Raw genomic sequence first — 21954 nt, 5'->3', positions numbered from 1 at the left:
GGAAAGAACCCAATAAGACCAGCAGAGGGAAACGAACAGAATGGGGAGCACAGGGACAAGACATGATAATAAATGACAAACATGACAGTACCCCCCACTCACCGAGCGCCTCCTGGCGCACTCGAGGAGGAATCCTGGCGGCAACGGAGGAAATCATCGATGAGTGAACGGTCCAGCACGTCCCGAGACGGAACCCAACTCCTCTCCTCAGGACCGTAACCCTCCCAATCCACTAAGTATTGGTGACCCCGTCCCCGAGAACGCATGTCCATGATCTTATGTACCTTGTAAATAGGTGCGCTCTCGACAAGGACGGGAGGGGGGAGGGAAGACGAACGGGGGTGCGAAGAAAGGGCTTAACACAGGAGACATGGAAGACAGGATGGACGCGACGAAGATGTCGCGGAAGAAGCAGTCGCACAGCGACAGGATTGACGACCTGGGAGACACGGAACGGACCAATGAACCGCGGAGTCAACTTACGAGAAGCTGTCGTAAGAGGAAGGTTGCGAGTGGAAAGCCACACTCTCTGGCCGCAACAATACCTTGGACTCTTAATCCTGCGTTTATTGGCGGCTCTCACCGTCTGTGCCCTGTAACGGCAAAGTGCAGACCTCACCCTCCTCCAGGTGCGCTCACAACGTTGGACAAACGCTTGAGCGGAGGGAACGCTGGACTCGGCAAGCTGGGATGAGAACAGAGGAGGCTGGTAACCCAGACTACTCTGAAACGGAGATAACCCGGTAGCAGACGAAGGAAGCGAATTGTGAGCGTATTCTGCCCAGGGGAGCTGTTCTGCCCAAGACGCAGGGTTTCTGAAAGAAAGGCTGCGTAGTATGCGACCAATCGTCTGATTGGCCCTCTCTGCTTGACCGTTAGACTGGGGATGAAACCCGGAAGAGAGACTGACGGACGCACCAATCAAACGACAGAACTCCCTCCAAAACTGTGACGTGAATTGCGGGCCTCTGTCTGAAACGGCGTCTAACGGGAGGCCATGAATTCTGAATACATTCTCAATAATGATTTGTGCCGTCTCCTTAGCGGAAGGAAGTTTAGCGAGGGGAATGAAATGTGCCGCCTTAGAGAACCTATCGACAACCGTCAGAATCACAGTCTTCCCCGCAGACAAAGGCAGACCGGTAATGAAGTCTAAGGCAATGTGAGACCATGGTCGAGAAGGAATGGGGAGCGGTCTGAGACGACCGGCAGGAGGAGAGTTACCCGACTTAGTCTGCGCGCAGTCCGAACAAGCAGCCACGAAACGGCGCGTGTCACGCTCCTGAGTCGGCCACCAAAAGCGCTGGCGAATAGACGCAAGAGTGCCTCGAACACCGGGATGACCAGCTAACTTGGCAGAGTGAGCCCACTGAAGAACAGCCAGACGAGTGGAAACAGGAACGAAAAAGGAGGTTACTAGGACAGCGCGCGGCGACGCAGTGTGCGTGAGTGCTTGCTTAACCTGTCTTTCAATTCCCAGACTGTTAACCCGACAACACGCCCATAAGGAAGAATCCCCTCGGGATCAGTAGAAGCCACAGAAGAACTAAACAGACGGGATAAGGCATCAGGCTTGGTGTTCTTGCTACCCGGACGGTAAGAAATCACAAACTCGAAACGAGCGAAAAACAACGCCCAACGAGCTTGACGGGCATTAAGTCGTTTGGCAGAACGGATGTACTCAAGGTTCTTATGGTCTGTCCAAACGACAAAAGGAACGGTCGCCCCCTCCAACCACTGTCGCCATTCGCCTAGGGCTAAGCGGATGGCGAGCAGTTCACGGTTACCCACATCATAGTTGCGCTCAGATGGCGACAGGCGATGAGAAAAATAAGCGCAAGGATGAACCTTATCGTCAGACTGGAAGCGCTGGGATAGAATGGCTCCCACGCCTACCTCTGAAGCGTCAACCTCGACAATGAATTGTCTAGTGACGTCAGGAGTAACGAGGATAGGAGCGGACGTAAAACGTTCTTTTAGAAGATCAAAAGCTCCCTGGGCGGAACCGGACCACTTAAAACACGTCTTGACAGAAGTAAGAGCTGTGAGAGGGGCAGCAACTTGACCGAAATTACGAATGAAACGCCGATAGAAATTAGCGAAACCTAAAAAGCGCTGCAACTCGACACGTGACCTTGGAACGGGCCAATCACTGACAGCTTGGACCTTAGCGGAATCCATCTGAATGCCTTCAGCGGAAATAACGGAACCGAGAAAAGTAACGGAGGAGACATGAAAAGAGCACTTCTCAGCCTTTACGTAGAGACAATTCTCTAAAAGGCGCTGTAGAACACGTCGAACGTGCTGAACATGAATCTCGAGTGACGGAGAAAAAATCAGGATATCGTCAAGATAGACAAAAACAAAAATGTTCAGCATGTCTCTCAGAACATCATTAACTAATGCCTGAAAAACAGCTGGCGCATTGGCGAGACCGAACGGCAGAACCCGGTACTCAAAATGCCCTAACGGAGTGTTAAACGCCGTTTTCCACTCGTCCCCCTCTCTGATGCGCACGAGATGGTAAGCGTTACGAAGGTCCAACTTAGTAAAGCACCTGGCTCCCTGCAGAATCTCGAAGGCTGATGACATAGGGGAAGCGGATAACGATTCTTAACCGTTATGTCATTCAGCCTCGATAATCCACGCAGGGGCGCAGAGTACCGTCCTTCTTCTTAACAAAAAAGAACCCCGCCCCGGCCGGAGAAGAAGAAGGCACTATGGTACCGGCGTCAAGAGACACAGACAAATAATCCTCGAGAGCCTTACGTTCGGGGAGCCGACAGAGAGTATAGTCTACCTCGAGGAGGAGTGGTCCCCGGAAGGAGATCAATACTACAATCATACGACCGGTGAGGAGGAAGGGAGTTGGCTCGGGACCGACTGAAGACCGTGCGCAGATCATGATATTCCTCCGGCACTCCTGTCAAATCGCCAGGTTCCTCCTGAGAAGTAGGGACAGAAGAAACGGGAGGGATGGCAGACATTAAACACTTCACATGACAAGAAACGTTCCAGGATAGGATAGAATTACTAGACCAATTAATAGAAGGATTATGACATACTAGCCAGGGATGACCCAAAACAACAGGTGTAAACGGTGAACGGAAAATCAAAAAAGAAATAGTCTCACTGTGGTTACCAGATACTGTGAGGGTTAAAGGTAGTGTCTCAAATCTGATACTGGGAAGATGACTACCATCTAAGGCGAACATGGGCGTAGGCTTCTCTAACTCTCTGAAAGGAATGTCATGTTTCCGAACCCATGCTTCGTCCATGAAACAACCCTCAGCCCCAGAGTCTATCAAGGCACTACATGTAGCACCCGAACCGGTCCAGCGTAGGTGGACCGACAAAGTAGTACAGGACTTTGATGGAGAGACTTGAGTAGTTGCGCTCACCTGTAGCCCTCCGCTTACAGATGAGCTCTGGCTTTTACTGGACATGAATTAACAAAATGTCCAGCAACTCCGCAATAGAGGCACAGGCGGTTGGTGATCCTCCGTTCCCTCTCCTTATTCGAGATGCGAATCCCTCCCAGCTGCATGGGCTCAGTCTCAAAGCCAGAGGAGGGAGATGGTTGCGATGCGGAGCAGGGAAACACCGTTGATGCGAGCTCTCTTCCACGAGCCCGGTGACGAAGATCTACCCGTCGTTCTATGCGGATGGCGAGAGCAATCAAAGAGTCCACATCTGAAGGAACCTCCCGGGAGAGAATCTCATCCTTAACCACTGCGTGGAGTCCCTCCAGAAAACGAGCGAGCAGCGCCGGCTCGTTCCACTCACTAGAGGCAGCAAGAGTGCGAAACTCAATAGAATAATCCGTTATGGACCGTTCACCTTGGCATAAGGAAGCCAGGGCCCTAGAAGCCTCCCCACCAAAAACTGAACGGTCAAAAACCCGAATCATCTCCTCTTTAAAGTTCTGGAATTTGTTAGAGCAATCAGCCCTTGCCTCCCAGATAGCTGTGCCCCATTCTCGAGCCCGGCCAGTAAGGAGTGAAATGACGTAAGCAACCCGAGCTCTCTCTCTAGAGTATGTGTTGGGTTGGAGAGAGAACACAATCTCACACTGCGTGAGAAAGGAGCGGCACTCAGTGGGCTGCCCGGAGTAGCAAGGTGGGTTATTAACCCTAGGTTCTGGAGGCTCGGCAGGCCAGGAAGTAACAGGTGGCACGAGACGTAGACTCTGGAACTGTCCAGAGAGGTCGGAAACCTGAGCGGCCAGGTTCTCCACGGCATGGCGAGCAGCAGACAATTCCTGCTCGTGTCTGCCGAGCATGGCTCCTTGGATCTCGACGGCAGTGTAACGAGCGTCTGAAGTCGCTGGGTCCATTCCTTGGTCGGTTCCTTCTGTCATGCAGGTGAAAGAGGACCCAAAAGCGACTTAACAGAAACAGAGTTTATTTAAGTCCAAACAGGGAATAACAGAAATCCTCTAGTCTGTAGAGGGGAATAACTGGAGAAGCGGCCACAGACTGCAGGTCGCTTCGGGTAGGCGCAGGCCGTAGTAGACAGAGACACCTGCTCACACGCAGCATCTGATGAAGGCAAAAAACACGACAGGACAGGGCGATACACAATCACAGCAAAAACACGACAGGACAGGGCGAAACGCAATCACAGCATGGTGAATACTAAACAAGGAACCGACGGGACAGGAACGGAACACAAAGGAATAAATAGGGACTCTAATCAGGGGAAAGGATCGGGAACAGGTGTGGGAAGACTAAATGATGATTAGGGGAATAGGAACAGCTGGGAGCAGGAACGGAACGATAGAGAGAAGAGAGAGCGAGAGAGTGAGAGGGGGAGGGGGAGAGAGAGGGATAGAAAGAGGGAAAGAACCCAATAAGACCAGCAGAGGGAAACGAACAGAATGGGGAGCACAGGGACAAGACATGATAATAAATGACAAACATGACACAGACATGGCTCTCAAGAGAAGACAGCTATGTGCTCACTGCCCACAAAATGAGGTGGAAACTGAGCTGCACTTCCTAACCTCCTGCCCAATGTATGACCATATTAGAGACACATATTTCCCTCAGATTACACAGGTCCACAAAGAAGAATATCCACAAAGACTTTCACTTATTATGTTACATAATGTAATGTCTTTATTATTTTGGAACTTCTATGAGTGTAATGTTTAATGTTCATTTTTGATTGTTTATTTCACTTTGTATATTATCAACCTCACTTGCTTTGGCAACGTTAAGATATGTTTCCCAACGCCAATAAAGCCCCTTGTTGAATTGAATTGAATAGTAGTGAAAGGTAGGAGCAGATGGAGGTGAAAGGAGAGAGAGATGTGCATGGAAACATATTCATTGTTATTCAATTAGCAGCTAAATATGTTACATAGATGAATAGTAGAATCCAGGCCGTATCACAACCGGGGGCGATTGGGAGTCCCGCAGGGCGGCGTTTTCCGGGTTTGTCCGGTGTTGTCAAGTTCGTCATAACGAGGAGACCGAGGCGCAGCGTGATTAGAATACATTTGTCTTTATTTACATGAAGAACAACTAACAAACAAACTAACAAAACAACAAAACAAACGTGACGCTATAAGTCACGTGACATGCAACTACACATAGACAATAACCCACCAAATACCCAAGGAATATGGCTACCTAAATATGGTCCCCAATCAGAGACGACGATAAACAGCTGCCTCTGATTGGGAACCAATCTTGGCAACCATAAACATATAAACACCTAGACAATACAAAAACTACACAAACCACCCCTTGTCACAGCCTGACCTAACCGAAAATAATAAAGAAAACAGAGATAACGAAGGTCAGGGCGTGACAGGTGTAGGCCCTCATTATAATAACAATTTGTTCTTAATAACTGACTTGCCTAGTTAAATAAAGGTTAAATTAAAAACATTAAATAAATAATAATGCAACAAGCTAGTGTTTTGAGGGTGTACTGACTGTGTTATTTAGCATTAATAGACTGGTTTTACACACAACAACTTTCTATCCAAGCTGGGAGAGAGTGTGAAGATGGCTCAGTCATGCTAGGTTCAGGTTACGATCTGCAATGTTTTGAATTACTGAACAGGTAATTACATTAGTGCCACCAGTCAGCAGTCTACAACTGGCAGCATTGTGACGCCGTGTATAACTGCCGACCAAACGGTTGTACCAATAAACAGTTATCCTTTAGCTAAAGCAAAGCTATGCAGTACAAACCCTGGCACCACAGATAGCCTATCAGTATTCAATATGCATGCAGCCACATGGACACGTCGTAATGTCAACACCAATGGGACAGCGATCGATAGCCTATAGGACTACTTTGTAAGTGGCTGTCTGGGAGACACATTGGATTTTAGAGGGAGACTCCGACCTTTCCGGGGTCCAGAGAAAGTGTGGCGCGCCACTGATCACAGGTCAGAGGTTAGACGTTGTTCGAGAAGAGCAGAACACGGAATGGAGTTATTCGCTTTCAATCACAGATGATTGGCTTTCAAAGACAGGCACTTTGATCAGCCCAGCAGGAACACGCACGGTTAGCTAAAAATGGCCCAATCGTCTCTAAGGTGGAGAGGTGGATTAGTGGAAGGAGACCAGGAGAACACGAGGTAGTAAAAGGAAACATGAATAGGTTTTCAACAAGAGAGTCTCCCTTCACCCCAAGGCCACACTACAACAGGTTTAACAACAATAGAGCCTCCCTTCACCCCAAGGCCACACTACAACAGGTTTTCAACAAGAGAGTCTCCCTTCACCCCAAGGCCACACTACAACAGGTTTAACAACAAGAGAGCCTCCCTTCACCCCAAGGCCACACTACAACAGGTTTAACAACAATAGAGCCTCCCTTCACCCCAAGGCCACACTACAACAGGTTTAACAACAAGAGAGCCTCCCTTCACCCCAAGGCCACACTACAACAGGTTTAACAACAAGAGAGCCTCCCTTCACCCCAAGGCCACACTACAACAGGTTTAACAACAAGAGAGCCTCCCTTCACCCCAAGGCCACACTACAACAGGTTTAACAACAAGAGAGCCTCCCTTCACCCCAAGGCCACACTACAACAGGTTTAACAACAAGAGAGCCTCCCTTCACCCCAAGGCCACACTACAACAGGTTTAACAACAATAGAGCCTCCCTCTACCAAGAACATGGTTTAATCCCAGCTATATACCACTATAGCAGGTTTAACAACAATAGTCTCCCTCTACCAAGAACATGGTTTAATCCCAGCTATATACCACTATAGCAGGTTTAACAACAATAGAGTCTCCCTCTACCAAGAACATGGTTTAATCCCAGCTATATTCCACTATAGCAGGGTTAACAACAATATAGTCTCCCTCTACCAAGAACATGGTTTAATCCCAGCTATATACCACTATAGCAGGTTTAACAACAATAGAGTCTCCCTCTACCAAGAACATGGTTTAATCCCAGCTATATACCACTATAGCAGGTTTAACAACAATAGAGTCTCCCTCTGCCAAGAACATGGTTTAATCCCAGCTATATACCACTACAGCAGGGTTAACAACAATAGAGTCTCCCTCTGCCAAGAACATGGTTTAATCCCAGCTATATACCACTATAGCAGGTTTAACAACAAGAGAGTCTCCCTTCACCCAGGACATGGTTTTATCTCAGCTACAGTGGAGCAAAAAAGTATTTAGTCAGCCACCAATTGTGCAACTTCTCCAATTTAAAAATATGAGAGAGGCCTGTAATTTTCAGGCTAAGAGAGACTTAGTCAGGGTATTCACCTTAAGGTAGAGCCCTCATCCTGAGAGACTTAGTCAGGGTATTCAGCCCTCATCCAGAGAGACTTAGTCAGGTAGAGCCCTCATCCTGAGAGACTTAGTCAGGGTATTCACCTTAAGGTAGAGCCCTCATCCAGACAGACTTAGTCAGGGTATTCACCTTAAGGTAGAGCACTCATCCTGAGAGACTTAGTCAGGGTATTCACCTTAAGGTAGAGCCCTCATCCTGAGAGACTTAGTCAGGGTATTCACCTTAAGGTAGAGCACTCATCCAGACAGACTTAGTCAGGGTATTCACCTTAAGGTAGAGCACTCATCCTGAGAGACTTAGTCAGGGTATTCACCTTAAGGTAGAGCCCTCATCCTGAGAGACTTAGTCAGGGTATTCACCTTAAGGTAGAGCCCTCATCCTGAGAGACTTAGTCAGGGTATTCACCTTAAGGTAGAGCACTCATCCAGACAGACTTAGTCAGGGTATTCACCTTAAGGTAGAGCACTCATCCTGAGAGACTTAGTCAGGGTATTCACCTTAAGGTAGAGCACTCATCCTGAGAGACTTAGTCAGGGTATTCACCTTAAGGTGAAGACAAACACATAATGGTGGTAACTAAAACCAAAGATCATCTATTATGTTGACACTGTTGGTTAAGGGCTTGTCAGTAAAGCATTTCACTGTGAGGTCTACACTGTTGGTTAAGGGCTTGTCAGTAAAGCATTTCACTGTGAGGTCTACACTGTTGGTTAAGGGCTTGTCAGTAAGCATTTCACTTAAGGTCTACACATTTCACTGTTGGTTAAGGGCTGTGAGGTCTACACTGTTGGTTAAGGGCTTGTAAGTAAGCATTTCTGCTGGTTAAGGGTTTAATCCCAGCCCTAAGCACTGTGAGGTCTACACTGTTGGTTAAGGGCTTTCACTGTGAGGTCTACACTGTTGGTTAAGGGCTTGTCAGTAAGCATTTCACTGTGAGGTCTACACTGTTGGTTAAGGGCTTGTCAGTAAGCATTTCATTGTAAGGTCTACACTGTTGGTTAAGGGCTTGTCAGTAAGCATTTCACTGTGAGGTCTACACTGTTGGTTAAGGGCTTGTCAGTCAGCATTTCACTGTGAGGTCTACACTGTTGGTTAAGGGCTTGTCAGTAAGCATTTCACTGTAAGGTCTACACTTGTATTTGGCGTGACAAATAAAGTTTGATTTGATAAGCCTGACGTAATGCAACAACCGTCTCATAGACCTCCCTACAAAAAAGGGCTTATCTCACGTGGACAGATTTTGGGGCGGAGTAAATCCTCTTGCTTCGTCTCTTCGTCTCTGTTAAACTTTTCTCAGCAGCTATCATTATTTATTCAACCAAGCACCCCTCTGACAAGTGATGAGTGTCACTACACAGAACATCTGTTTATGCTAGCTTGTACCAGGACAACCCCTGAGAGACTTAGTCAGGTATTCACCTTCAGAGGACACTAGTCAGGGTATTCACTAAGTCTATCTCCCATAGTGTTAGGCTGGTTGAGTAGGCAGCTGTTTATGTAGCTTGATGCTGGTTGATGTACAGGACACCCCCTGGAGAGGACACTAGTCTATCTCCTGTTTCTGTAGTGAGACGGTGTGATGTACAGGACACCCCCTGGACAGGATATTAGCCTATCTCCTGTTTCTGTAGTGAGACAGCTTGATGTACCAGGACAACCCCTGGACAGGACACTAGTCTATCTCCTGTTTCTGTAGTGAGACAGCTTGATGTACCAGGACAACCCCTGGACAGGACACTAGTCTATCTCCTGTTTCTGTAGTGAGACAGCTTGATGTACCAGGACAACCCCTGGACAGGACATTAGCCTATCTCCTGTTTCTGTAGTGAGACAGCCTGATGTACCAGGACAACCCCTGGACAGGACACTAGTCTATCTCCTGTTTCTGTAGTGAGACAGCTTGATGTACCAGGACAACCCCTGGACAGGACACTAGTCTATCTCCTGTTTCTGTAGTGAGACAGCTTGATGTACCAGGACAACCCCTGGACAGGACACTAGTCTATCTCCTGTTTCTGTAGTGAGACAGCTTGATGTACCAGGACAACCCCTGGACAGGACACTAGTCTATCTCCTGTTTCTGTAGTGAGACAGCCTGATGTACCAGGACAACCCCTGGACAGGACACTAGTCTATCTCCTGTTTCTAGTGAGACAGTGAGACAGCCTGGACAGGATGTCTATCTCCTGTTTCTGTAGTGAGACAGCTTGATGTACAGGACACCCCCTGGACAGGACACTAGTCTATCTCCTGTTTCTGTAGTGAGACAGTGTGATGTACAGGACAACCCCTGGACAGGACACTAGTCTATCTCCTGTTTCTGTAGTGAGACAGCCTGATGTACAGGACAACCCCTGGACAGGACACTAGTCTATCTCCTGTTTCTGTAGTGAGACAGCCTGATGTACAGGACAACCCCTGGACAGGAGAAAGATATTCATTGATTGTGTTGTACTGATTGAATCAAATATACAGGCAGCTGTGTAAACTACTACCCCTTGGTTCTACCTGGCCCTGCTTGATGTCCTGTTATACATTACACAGGGTCTGGTTGACCTGTCCTGATATATATTACACAGGGTCTGGTTGATCTGTCCTGATATATATTACACAGGGTCTGGTTGACCTGTCCTGATATACATTACACAGGGTCTGGTTGACCTGTCCTGATATATATTACACAGGGTCTGGTTGACCTGTCCTGTTATATATTACATAGGGTCTGGTTGACCTGTCCTGTTATACATTACACAGGGTCTGGTTGACCTGTCCTGATATATATTACACAGGGTCTGGTTGACCTGTCCTGTTATACATTACACAGGGTCTGGTTGACCTGTCCTGATATATATTACACAGGGTCTGGTTGACCTGTCCTGTTATATATTACACAGGGTCTGGTTGACCTGTCCTGTTATACATTACACAGGGTCTGGTTGACCTGTCCTGTTATACATTACACAGGGTCTGGTTGACCTGTCCTGATATATATTACACAGGGTCTGGTTGACCTGTCCTGATATATATTACACAGGGTCTGGTTGACCTGTCCTGATATATATTACACAGGGTCTGGTTGACCTGTCCTGATATATATTACACAGGGTCTGGTTGACCTGTCCTGTTATACATTACACAGGGTCTGGTTGACCTGTCCTGTTATACATTACACAGGGTCTGGTTGACCTGTCCTGTTATACATTACACAGGGTCTGGTTGACCTGTCCTGATATATATTACACAGGGTCTGGTTGACCTGTCCTGTTATATATTACACAGGGTCTGGTTGACCTGTCCTGTTATACATTACACAGGGTCTGGTTGATCTGTCCTGATATATATTACACAGGGTCTGGTTGACCTGTCCTGATATATATTACACAGGGTCTGGTTGACCTGTCCTGTTAGAGCTGAATGTATGTATCTTATAAATAGTTTTCATACCCAAACGTCATTCGTCCGAAGTCAAATGTGCTGATCTAAAATAACATGTTCACTGTGGTAGAACGTTCATTCTGATTGCCAATTTTCTTCATTTATCCGAGTGCTTTGCTTTCAGATGTCAATATGATCAAAAATGTTATTTTTGCAAAGGATGTAAAGTTTTTAAACAAACTATTATGTTAATCGCATTATTGTGTGCATATACCTGCACTCCATGAGAACAAAGAGTAGTTGGCTTGAGCATAAATTCAGCCACTACTCAGCAGGTCTTGTCTGGGTAATAGCCTACACAAATGAGCTGCGATATTCCAGGTAGATTTAATTAAATACAACCTGAGACTCCCCTTGTCTCCTGAATGCCTCCTGAAGAGAATGGTCAGTGTCCTTGTTCTGATCTGAACTGTGCATTGTGCTCTCTAGCTTTGCTATACATCTCACCATCTCTGTCTCTTTCTCTCTTCATCTCTCTCTCTCTTCATCTCCCTCTCTCTTTTTCTTCATCTCTCTTCATCTCTCTCTCTCTCTCTCTCTCTCTCTCTCTCTCTCTCTCTCTCTCTCTCTCTCTCTCTCTCTCTCTCTCTCTCTCTCTCTCTCTCTCTCTCTCTCTCTCTCTCTCTCTCTCTCTCTCTCTCTCTCTCTCTCTCTCTCTCTCTCTCTCTCTCTCTCTCTCTCTCCTCATCTCCCTCTCTCTCTTTCTTCATCTCTCTTCTCTCTCTCTCTCTCTCTCCTCTCTCTCTCTCTCTCTCTCTCTCTCTCTCTCTCTGTCTCTCTCTGTCTCTCTCTGTGTCTGTGTCTCTCTCTCCTCCCCCCCAGTGACACACTCAACCCCCGCAATCTCTCTCTGTCACACTCTATTGCTCTCTCTCCATCTTTCCCCCTCTCTGCTTTTCTCTCTCACTCTTTCTCATTAACACACGTTCATTTTTCTCCACCAACACAAAAGCTGTTTCACCTTTGACACATATGTTTAACTACTCTATTCACAACTAGGTCGAGATGACTGAGACACCCACACAACCACGAGGGTGATAGACAAGCTGCTACAGAGACACTGACACAACCACGAGGGTTATTGACAAGCTGCTATAGAGACACCCACACAACCACGAGGGTTATTGACAAGTTGCTATAGAGACACCCACACAACCACGAGGGTTATTGACAAGCTGCTATAGAGACACGCACACAACCACGAGGGTGATTAACAAGCTGCTATAGAGACACCCACACAACCACGAGGGTTATTAACAAGCTGCTATAGAGACACCGACACAACCACGAGGGTTATTGACAAGCTGCTATAGAGACACCGACACAATCATGAGGGGGATTAACAAGCTGCTATAGATACACCCACACAACCACGAGGGTTATTGACAAGCTGCTATAGAGACACCCACACAACCACGAGGGTGATTAACAAGCTGCTATAGAGACACCGATACAACCACAAGGGTTATTGACAAGCTGCTATAGAGACACCCACGAGGGTTATTGACAAGCTGCTATAGACACCCACACAACCACGAGGGTTATTGACAAGCTGCTATAGAGACATCCACGCGGGTGATTAACAAGCTGCTATAGAGACACTGACACAACCACAAGGGTTATTGACAAGCTGCTATAGAGACACCGACACAACCACAAGAGTTATTGACAAGCTGCTATAGAGACACCCACACAACCACGAGGGTTATTGACAAGCTGCTATAGAGACACCCACACAACCACGAGGGTTATTGACAAGCTGCTATAGAGACACCCACACAACCACGAGGGTTATTGACAAGCTGCTATAGAGACACCAACACAACCACGAGGGTGATTAACAAGCTGCTATAGAGACACCCACACAACCACGAGGGTTATAGATCATCACGAATAATAAGATTGCATCGACAGATCCTAGATCAGCATTATACTAAAATGTTTTTTTTTTTGTGGTTAGGGGCCCAGGTCTCTGACAAGCTTACTCATCACTTCTCTACCTCCGTTTACACTTGTTACACACATCTGCAGGATGAGGTCGCTCTCACAGAGGTGAGAATGTCTTTTAAAAGAGAACATCCAGATGTGCTATTCATTGTGACTCACGAGTGTTCTGAGAATGCCGGAACAGCAGCGCTCGCTGAAATAGTCCATGTTTCATTTGTTGCCGTAACAACATCAAGATGATTTCAGGGAGTGGAGGGTTATTTCACAGTTCATAAGCCTTATAAAACCCTCCCCCCCCCCCCCAAAAAAAAAACACACTTTGGATTTATAGACTTCTGAGTCAAGCTATTTTTTTTTTACTGGATAGACTGAGGAAGCTCTCACAGTGGGGTGGTAATGGGTGTACATCCCAAACAGCACCCTAGTTCAAAAGTAGTGCACTATATAGGGACCAAGGTGCTAAAAATAGGGACAAGGGTGCCATTCAGGACACTGACAATATCTGTTTTCAAAAACAACATTTACATCCATCATGAATGTTTTGAGAAAGCTCTCACAGAGGAGTGGAAATGTTAGTGTCCCAAGTGGCACCCTATTCCCTACATAGTGCACTACTTTAGACCAGAGCCTTATGACACCCTATTCCTTATATAGTGCACTACTTTAGACCAGAGCCTTATGACACCCTATTCCTTATATAGTGCACTACTTTAAACCAGAGCTCTATGATCCCCTATTCCCTACATAGTGCACTACTTTAGACCAGAGCCCTATGACACCCTATTCCTATATATAGTGCACTACTTTAAACCAGAGCTCTATGATCCCCTATTCCCTACATAGTGCACTACTTTTGACCAGAGCCCTATGATCCCCTAATCCCTACATAGTGCACAACTTTGACCAGAACCAATAGGTATTGCACTAAGGACTAAAGGGGCCATTTGGGAGATAGCCAATGTCTGTTTTCAAAGAGAACATCCTGGAGGCGTGCATCATGAGCGTCATGAGACATACCACTCTGACAGAGGAGTGATAATATCTCTCACCACTCTGACAGAGGAGTGATAATATCTCTCACCACTCTGACAGAGGAGTGATAATATCTCTCACCACTCTGACAGAGGAGTGATAATATCTCTCACCACTCTGACAGAGGAGTGATAATATCTCTCACCATATCTGACGTCTCACCCTAAAAATATCTCTCAACTCTGAACTGAAAGAACGTCCACGTGTTTTATTACAGATGATCAATAACGATCGTGTACTGCAGTTGTTTGCTTTTGTTGAAGGGAGTGGTTAGAGACTGTTGAAGGGAGAGTGGTTAGAGACTGTTCAAGGTAGAGTGGTTAGAGACTGTTCAAGGGAGAGTGGTTAGAGACTGTTGAAGGGAGAGTGGTTAGAGACTGTTGAAGGGAGAGTGGTTAGAGACTGTTCAAGGGAGAGTGGTTAGAGACTGTTCAAGGGAGAGTGGTTAGAGACTGTTGAAGGGAGAGTGGTTAGAGACTGTTCAAGGAGAGTGGTTAGAGACTGTTCAAGGGAGAGTGGTTAGAGACTGTTGAAGGGAGAGTGGTTAGAGACTATCAAGGGAGAGTGGTTAGAGACTCTGAAGGGAGAGTGGTTAGAGACTGCTGAAGGGAGAGTGGTTAGAGACTGTTGAAGGGAGAGTGGGAGAGAGGGAGAGGTGGTTAGAGACTGTTCAAGGGAGAGTGGTTAGAGACTGTTCAAGGGAGAGTGGTTAGAGACTGTTGAAGGGAGAGTGGTTAGAGACTGTTCAAGGGAGAGTGGTTAGAGACTGTTGAAGGGAGAGTGGTTAGAGACTGCTCAAGGGAGAGTGGTTAGAGACTGCTCAAGGGAGAGTGGTTAGAGACTGCTCAAGGGAGAGTGGTTACAGACTGTTCAGGGGGAGAGGTAAGAGACTGCTCAAGGGAGAGTGGTTAGAGACTGTTCAAGGGAGAGTGGTTAGAGACTGTTCAAGGGAGAGTGGTTAGAGACTGTTCAAGGGAGAGTGGTTAGAGACTGTTCAAGGGAGAGTGGTTAGAGACTGTTGAAGGGAGAGTGGTTAGAGACTGCTCAAGGGAGAGTGGTTAGAGACTGTTGAAGGGAGAGTTAGAGACTTGAAGGGAGAGTGGTTAGAGACTGCTCAAGGGAGAGTGGTTAGAGACTGTTGAAGGGAGAGTGGTTAGAGACTGTTGAAGGGAGAGTGGTTAGAGACTGCTCAAGGGAGAGTGGTTAGAGACTGCTCAAGGGAGAGTGGTTAGAGACTGTTCAAGGGAGAGTGTTTAGAGGGAGAGAGTGGTTAGAGACTGCTCAAGGGAGAGTGGTTGAGACTTAGAGACTGTTAGAGACTGTTCAAGGGAGAGTGGTTAGAGCTGTTCAAGGGAGAGTGGTTAGAGACTGTTCAAGGGAGAGTGGTTAGAGACTGCTCTGGTTAGAGACTGTTGAAGGGAGAGTGGTTAGAGACTGCTCAAGGGAGAGTGGTTAGAGACTGTTAAAGGGAGAGTGGTTAGAGACTGTTCAAGGGAGAGTGGTTAGAGACTGTTGAGGGAGAGTGGTTAGAGACTGTTCGAGGGAGAGTGGTTAGAGACTGTTAAAGGGAGAGTGGTTAGAGACTGTTCAAGGGAGAGTGGTTAGAGACTGTTGAGGGAGAGTGGTTAGAGACTGTTCTGAGGGAGAGTGGTTAGAGACTGTTGAAGGGAGAGTGGTTAGAGACTGTTCAAGGAGAGTGGTTAGAGACTGGGAGAGTGGTTAAAGACTGCTCAAGGGAGAGTGGTTAGAGACTGCTCAATGGAGAGTGGTTAGAGACTGCTCAAGGGAGAGTGTTTAGAGACTGTTCAAGGCAGAGTGGTTAGAGACTGCTCAAGGGAGAGTGGTTAGAGACTGCTCAAGGGAGAGTGGTTGGAGACTGCTCAAGGGAGAGTGGTTGGAGACTGCTCAAGGGAGAGTGGTTGGAGACTGCTCAAGGGAGAGTGGTTAGAGACTGCTCAAGGGAGAGTGGTTAGAGGGAGAGGTTCAATGGAGAGTGGTTGGAGACTGCTCAAGGGAGAGTGGTTAGAGACTGCTCAAGGGAGAGTGGTTAGAGACTGTTCAAGGGAGAGTGGTTAGAGACTGTTGAAGGGAGAGTTGTTAGAGACTGTTGAAGGGAGAGTGGTTAGAGACTGTTGAAGGGAGAGTGGTTAGAGACTGTTGAAGGGAGAGTGGTTAGAGACTGTTGAAGGGAGAGTGGTTAGAGACTGTTGAAGGGAGAGTGGTGGTTCAATGGAGACTGTTGAAGGGAGAGTGGTTAGAGACTGTTCAAGGAAGAGTGGTTAGAGACTGTTCAATGGAGAGTGGTTAGAGACTGTTCAAGGAAGAGTGGTTAGAGACTGTTGAAGGGAGAGTGGTTAGAGACTGCTCAAGGGAGAGTGGTTGGAGACTGTTCAATGGAGAGTGGTTAGAGACTGCTCAAGGGAGAGTGGTTAGAGACTGTTGAAGGGAGAGTCATTAGAGACTGTTCAAGGAAGAGTGGTTAGAGACTGTTCAATGGAGAGTGGTTAGAGACTGTTCAAGGGAGAGTGGTTAGAGACTGTTCAAGGAAGAGTGGTTGGAGACTTTTCAATGGAGAGTGGTTAGCGACTGTTCAAGGGAGAGTGGTTGGAGACTGTTCAAGGAAGAGTGGTTGGAGACTTTTCAATGGAGAGTGGTTAGCGACTGTTCAAGGGAGAGTGGTTGGAGACTGTTGAATGGAGAGTGGTTAGAGACTGTTCAAGGGAGAGTGGTTGGAGACTGCTCAAGGGAGAGTGGTTAGAGACTGTTCAATGGAGAGTGGTTGGAGACTGTTCAAGGGAGAGTGGTTGGAGACTGTTCAAGGGAGAGTCGTTAGAGACTGTTGAAGGGAGAGTGGTTAGAGACTGTTGAAGGGAGAGTGGTTAGAGACTGTTGAAGGGAGAGTGGTTAGAGACTGTTGAAGGGAGAGTGGTTAGAGACTGTTGAAGGGAGAGTGGATGGAGACTGCTCAATGGAGAGTGGTTGGAGACTGCTCAATGGAGAGTGGTTAGAGACTGCTCAAGGGAGAGTGGTTAGAGACTGTTGAAGGGAGAGTGGTTGGAGACTGTTGAATGGAGAGTGGTTAGAGACTGCTCTCTCACAGCAAGGAGGTAATGTATGTGTTTGAAAAGCTGAATTTTATTACACCGGGCCGTGTGGGAAACAACAGCCCCAGCTAGCGACACCTCAGAGTTGAGAGTTCTTCTCCACGCGGCCGACACACAGTTCATACTCAATAAGCAATAAGGCCCGAGGTGGTGTGGTATATGGCCAATATACCGCGGCTAGGGGCTGTTCTTAGGCACAATGCAACGGAAATTCATGAGAGGGAAAACATAAATCTGAAAGTAATTATTTATCATAATAAACAATAACAAGTAATCATAAAAGTCATTATTTAATTATTTATCACTGTTTGAGAGGGCTGAATACATAAACAATAAACAAGTAATGCTGCATACTGTTTGAAAGTCATTATTTATCATGAGAGGGTCATAAACAATAACAAGTAATGCTGAATACTGTTTGAAAGTCATTATTTATCATGAGAGGGTCATAAACAATAACAAGTAATGCTGAATACTGTTTGAAAGTCATTATTTATCATGAGAGGGTCATAAACAATAACAAGTAATGCTGCATACTGTTTGAAAGTCATTATTTATCATGAGAGGGTCATAAACAATAACAAGTAATGCTGAATACTGTTTGAAAGTCATTATTTATCATGAGAGGGTCATAAACAATAACAAGTAATGCTGCATACTGTTTGAAAGTCATTATTTATCATGAGAGGGTCATAAACAATAACAAGTAATGCTGCATACTGTTTGAAAGGTTATAAAATATCACATAAAAACATGAGGTTAAGTACACAGTACATCTGTGACACACATAAAAGCATGAGGTCAAGTAATGCTGCATACTGTTTGAAAGGTTATAAAATATCACATAAAAACATGAGGTTAAGGACACAGTACATCTGTGACACACATAAAAGCATGAGGTACAACTGTGACACACATAAAAACATGAGGTCAAGTACACAGTACAACTGTGACCCATAAAAACATGAGATCAAGTACACAGTACAACTGTGACCCATAAAAACATGAGATCAAGTACACAGTACAACTGTGACCCATAAAAACATGAGATCAAGTACACAGTACAACTGTGCCACATAAAAACATGAGGTCAAGTACACAGTAGAACTGTGACACACATAAAAACACGACATATTTTACATGCTGCATTTTCTATTCAACAAAACTGAATGAATAAGGCTTGAATTGATATATGCTAAACCCAGTGTAGCAGTGTGATGTCGTTCCCCTAGATCACATATGTCAGAGTCAAGGCCCGCGGGCCACATCCGGCCCGCGAGAAGGTTTTTTACGGCCCCTGGGATGATCTTGATTTGTTATTAGAACCGTCCCGCAGACCGCAGCAAGCCGGCAGCCCGCAGATCTTTTACATGCACCAATACTACATTTCCCACAATGCAACGGTGACGCACCGAGCAGTAGGCTGCTTCATTTCAATATTTATTGGCACAGCAGTTGTCAGCATCACAGTAAAATTAACTTTCAGATACCCATCAAAAATGGCAAAACGGAAGGTGGACACTGAGAACCGGGGGTTTCAAACAAGGTGGGAGTCGGAGTATTTGTTCACGGAGGTAGCTGGAAAACCTGTGTGTCTTCTGTGTGGAGAAAGTGTGGCGGTACTGAAAGAGTATAATCTGAGACGACATTATGAAACGAAACACGCGGACAAAAACAAGAATATGGACATGGAACAAAGGCTACAAAAGGCAGAGGAATTAAAACGAGGCCTCAAATCTCGACAGGCTCTGTTCAAAAAGCCAAATCACAAGGCCAGGCTGCTGTCAAGGCCAGTTTTATTTTGGCAGAAGAGATCGCTAAATCAGCCCGGCCATTTACGGAGGGGGATTTCATCAAAAACTGCATGATTAAAGTTTGTGACGAAGTTTGCCCAGAAAAAAGGCAACTCTTTTTAAATGTGAGTCTGAGCAGAAACACCATTGCCGAGAGAGTAGACCAGTTGTCCATCAATCTAAAAGAGCAGCTTGTGAAAAAGGGAAAAGATTTCATTGCATATTCCTTGGCTGTGGATGAGAGCACCGACATTTCTGACATTGCCCAGTTGTCAATTTTCATCCGCGGAGTGGACTCCAGCCTAAGCGTGACAGAGGAGTTTTTGGCTTTACGTCCTATGCATGGCACAACTACGGGGCATGATTTGTATGAAGAGGTGTCAAGATGTGTAAATGAGATGGAGCTGCCTTGGGAAAAACTCGTGGGTTTGACAACCGACGGAGCACCTGCGATGTGTGGACACAGGAGCGGACTGGTGGCGAAGATACGGGAAAAGATGCAAGAGGAAAACGCGACAGGTGAGCTGACAGCTTATCATTGTATCATACACCAGGAAGCGTTGTGCGGTAAAGCCTTGAAAATGGAGCATGTAATGAGCATCATCACGCGCACAGTTAACTTTATCAGAGCCAAAGGTTTGAATCACCGCCAGTTCAAGGCATTTCTGACGGAGTTAGAAACGGAGCATGGTGATTTGCCTTATCACACAGAGGTGCGATGGCTAAGCCAGGGAAAGGTGCTTCAAAGATGTTTCGAGCTTCGTGAGGAGATTTGTCTGTTCTTGGACAGCAAAGGGAAAGACACAACACAACTCCGAGACGAAATGTTTCTGTGTGAAATGGCTTTTCTGTGTGACATTACGAGTCATCTGAATGCAATGAACTTGCAGCTGCAGGGTCGGGATCGTGTCATCTCTGATATGTACAGTACAGTGAAGGCATTTAAAACCAAGTTGAGTGGATGATAGAAAATTGCTATTATTGTTTTTTTCTTTGAAGTAAATTTAGCCCACTTTTGCTAAAATAGAAAATATAGGCTACTGATGGTGCCTTGAATACCGGTTTCTTTCATTTAATGTTCATGTTATGGGGATTTTTATATAAAGGAAATTTGTCTTTTGTGTCTGTTGAAAATTAAAGATTACTGACAGAGCCATAAGAAAATATTGCTTTATTTATCTGATCATATTGGAATATATTTGTTAGGTTTTCAGTAGGTTCAATTAGGTTCACTAGACTATATGCGTCATTTAAAATTTTTTCAATGAACATTCGAACAGTCCGGCCCTCGGCTTGTAGCTAAATTTTTTATTTGGCCCTCCGTCCATTTGACTTTGACACCCCTGCCCTAGATGATGCACCAGGTTGCACACGCGGACCAGTCCAAATAGGCCAGGTGAAGAGGGGATGTTAATCATTTGATAATAGTAATAATAATAATTCAGTGTTTTTTTATTTAATTACAGCTGCATAACTAATGTTTTTCTTTGGTGTACAAACAGTTTGTCATATCAATATTGTACATCAAATCAAATTTATTTGTATAGCTCTTCTTACATAAACTGATGTCTCAAAGTGCTGTACAGAAACCCAGCCTAAAACCCCAAATAGCAAGCAATGCATGTGTAGAAGCACGGTGGCTAGGAAAAACTCCCTAGAAAGGCCAAAACCTAGGAAGAAACCTAGAGAGGAACCAGGCTCTGTGATTGAAAAAGTTTTTGTATATTTTGGTTTGGCCCATCGCAGGTTATCTGTATTTCCGTACCCCCTTATTGTTCTCTTTTGCCTGACCTTCGGCATAGCGAGGTGCCTGAGAGCTGGGACTGTGCCAAGGGTTAACATAATGTGTGTTGTCTCTTCCTGTGCAGGTGCCTGAGATCTAGGACTGTACCAAGGGTTAACATAATGTGTGTTGTCTCTTCCTGTGCAGGTGCCTGAGATCTGGGACTGTGCCAAGGGTTAACATAATGTGTGTTGTCTCTTCCTGTGCAGGTGCCTGAGATCTAGGACTGTACCAAGGGTTAACATAATGTGTGTTGTCTCTTCCTGTGCAGGGGCCTGAGATCTAGGACTGTACCAAGGGTTAACATAATGTGTGTTGTCTCTTCCTGTGCAGGGGCCTGAGATCTAGGACTGTACCAAGGGTTAACATAATGTGTGTTGTCTCTTCCTGTGCAGGTGCCTGAGATCTAGGACTGTGCCAAGGGTTAACATAATGTGTGTTGTCTCTTCGTGTGCAGGGGCCTGAGATCTAGGACTGTACCAAGGGTTAACATAATGTGTGTTGTCTCTTCGTGTGCAGGGGCCTGAGATCTAGGACTGTACCAAGGGTTAACATAATGTGTGTTGTCTCTTCGTGTGCAGGTGCCTGAGATCTAGGACTGTGCCAAGGGTTAACATAATGTGTGTTGTCTCTTCGTGTGCAGGTGCCTGAGATCTAGGACTGTGCCAAGGGTTAACATAATGTGTGTTGTCTCTTCGTGTGCAGGGGGCAAATAAAAATAATTAAACTAGCAGACCTTCAGTTGTGGCAGCGTCCTAATTAAAAGTACACAACGCAGAATGGTTAAACAAATTATTAATGTAACTATATAAGATTTCCTTCCTTATGTGCAGGGGCCTGTAGATGTTAGAGGACTGTATTTTCTAAGGGTTAACTTAATAAAAATGCCCCCCTCCCCAACACCGTGAATGTTGTCAGCTCTTCCTGTGCAGGTGTATAAATCTAGGACTGTACCAAGGGTTAACATAATGTGTGTTGTCCTTCACTGTGTCAGCTGCTCTAAGATCTAGCGACTGTACCAAGGTTAACATAATGGCTGTTGTCTAAGGTTCAACCAGAGGTTGAATGACACTGGG

This window comes from Oncorhynchus gorbuscha, unplaced genomic scaffold (genome assembly GCF_021184085.1).
Source record: "Oncorhynchus gorbuscha isolate QuinsamMale2020 ecotype Even-year unplaced genomic scaffold, OgorEven_v1.0 Un_scaffold_1457, whole genome shotgun sequence".
In the NCBI taxonomy this organism is placed as follows: Eukaryota; Metazoa; Chordata; class Actinopteri; order Salmoniformes; family Salmonidae; genus Oncorhynchus; species Oncorhynchus gorbuscha.
This window is presented reverse-complemented; position numbering follows the sequence as displayed.